Below are 3,025 nucleotides of genomic sequence, written 5' to 3' on the forward strand. Positions count from 1 at the left end.
AGGAGTCAAAGAGGATTCTGGGAAGTGTAGTCAAGAATAGGGAGTCACCATGTGATCCCGGGGAAGAGAGGATGCATCAGGATGCTGTCCTCGGAAAGATATGTCCTTATAGAAATATATATACATTAGTAGTCATGGGTTAATACTTAAGACAGAACTAGCCAATGAGAAGCCCTGGACATTGGCCAACAGCATTGTAACTAATAGAGTCTCTGTGTGTTATTTGGGGTTGATGTAACTCTGGGACCAGGCTGGAGGGAAGAATGCTCACTACAAGGGAACCTTAAGAGAGGGGTGGACAGCTGCACTAGGAAATTAGACAAATTATTGTATGCTCATACACAAAATCCCCACAGCAGGGGAAATGGAGTAGAGCACCATGTGTCTACATGGATGAACCTTGTCGCAAAGAGAACAACACATAGGAGAAAACTTGATAGAATGTTGTATATAAATGGTGTTAAGACATGCACTGCAGGGGGCCACAGCAAGCTCAGAGATGTCATCTCAGTGTTGGAGAAGACTGTTGTTGTGAAGGGAAGAATGTTTACACAGGCTGCTCCATAAACATGGTGGTTTCATTCCAAGCTAGTTGGTGGATGAATGAAGTCACTGGCTATTTTAACTTAAATATTGTACAAAAAAAAAAATCGTCAGCCATCAGTAGAGAATTTTAGTGGAGTAGGTGCCTATGTGGTGTGTGTGGTGTTGGGACACAGTTGTAGAACTCAGCTGTTGGGAGAGGAACATTGTGAACACAGTGTCTAAAGCGTAATGGAGGACTACCATTGTTCTAGAGACTGGATACAAATACAGAATGGCAGGCCAGTTCTCGGGATTTACGCTAACTTTGCAATTTTGTCATTTCCCATATTTGTAAAGCAGATACGTGACAATATATTCCTTATGGTGGAAAGTGGAACCTCTATATTTAAACTGGTTAACGGAGTGTAGTGGTACCTTCCTATGACTGTGGAACTCAGGAGGCAGAAAGAGAATGACAACATCCAGACGAGGCTAGACTGCACAGCAAGACACTGTATCAAAAGTAAAATAAGGGGACTGGAGAGATGGCTGAGCAGTTAAGAGCACTGACTGCTCGTCCAGAGGTCCTGAATTCAGTTCCCAGCAACCACATGATGGCTCACAGCCATCCATAATGAGATCTGGTGCCCTCTTGGTATTCAGGCAGACATGCAGACACAACACTGTATACTAAATAAATAGATTGATAAATAGATAAATCTTGGCCAAGTGGTTGTGGTGATGTATGTCTTTAAAAACAAGTAAAATAAAATAAACAATGCATAAAATAATGCCACAAAAATAAAAAGTACTAGTTACCAGTGTTAGCCACCGTTGTCATAATTCATGCAAACTGAACAAAAGAGAAAAAAAGTCCTGCATCTATGGAACACTTCACAATTTGCTAATGATAGACAGACTAAAAAACTACAAAATTGAGGGGTTTTGTTGTTATTGTTTGCTTTTCCAGACAGGGTTTCTCTGTTTCATTTTGGAACCTGTAGACCAGGCTGGCCTTGAACACACAGAGATCCACCTGCCTCTGAGTGCTGGGACTAAAGGCATGCATCACCACTACCCGGCTGCAAAATTAAGTTTTAAAAGAAAAGATCATGGACACAAAAGACTTTACAAATAATGGGACATTTAGCCAGTTATTTATAACATCTCTTTCCTACAGACAGCAAATCAAACTCATACCTCTGGAATTTATCAACTTGTTTGAAAGTGCTCCAGATAAATGGGTTAGCACTTAAGAGCACTTACTGCTCTTCCAGAGAACCTGGGTTCCATTCCCAGCACCCATGTTGTGCATCCCCCAACTACCTATAACTCCAGCTCCAGGGAATCTGATGCCTGCTTCTGGTCTCTCCAGAGACTTGTGCACACATGGCACACATTCACACAGACATACACACATGAATAAAAACAAAAACAAATCTTTTAAAAAGTAACTGAAAAGGGAGCTGGAGAGACACCTCAGCCCTTAAGTTCATTGGCTTTCTTTCCAGAGTCTGGTTCCCAGCACCCACACTGGATGGCTCACCACCACCTGGAACACCAGCTCCCGAGGATAAGACGCCTACTTCTGACCTCTCTAGGCACTTGTACACAGACAACATACAGGCACAGACCCATTAATAAAAGGACTGGGTTATATTTATTACCCAGAGTTCACGTTGTTTCTGCCCAAAGTAATTAATTTTAATGTACAATTAAATAACATGACAATGCCTAGGCATATAACTCTCAACTTAAACACTGCTGAGTGAACCCTAAGCTCACTTTCAATAGTTACAATGCTGAACGTTACTGACTCTCCTAAAATCATTAATGGAGCATTGGTTGTTCTTCCAGAGGACCTGGACTCAATTCCTAGCACCCACATGGTAACTCACAACTGTCTGTAACTCCAGCTCTAGGGGATTTGACACCCTCACACCAATGCACATAAAACAATTTAAAAAATCATTAAATGGTCTCTCTGAGACACAGGGATCGCCTTCAAGTACCTTTACAGAACTGACATTGAAAACCAGTATCAGTGGAAACTACAAAGCTAAACTCTGGCTTTGGCTAATCCAAAATAGAGAGGAAGCAACGGGGCCTCCTGGTTTGCATACGGAGTTGGGAAATGCCTCTTGTGAATTCTCTCGGTGAGGAAGCGAGAGCAGTGGAGTGCTTCTAAGAATCTTCTCGAGGCCAAGACCCGGTTCTCAGATGCATCACTCCATCCGCACCTCATTTGAGGCGCCTTCAATTCATCCCCGGCGGAGGGCACGCAAGCCCCGGCGCACCCTGGTGGGCGTGGCCTGCGTTCTGACGCACAGTGAAGGCGCCGACGCATGGCGCGGGGTGCGCGCGCCGCCCGCGGGAGCTCGCCGGTGGCTGGAACGGCAGCGACGGCGCGCAGGGCGGGCAGAGCAGGCGCCAACCGCCTGGGGCGCGGCGGGAGGTGGCGCGGGGCGGCTGGAGGTGTCTCCCGGGCTGCGGCAGTGTC

Source organism: Mesocricetus auratus, unplaced genomic scaffold (assembly GCF_017639785.1).
Source record: "Mesocricetus auratus isolate SY011 unplaced genomic scaffold, BCM_Maur_2.0 Super-Scaffold_4256, whole genome shotgun sequence".
Classification (NCBI taxonomy): Eukaryota; Metazoa; Chordata; class Mammalia; order Rodentia; family Cricetidae; genus Mesocricetus; species Mesocricetus auratus.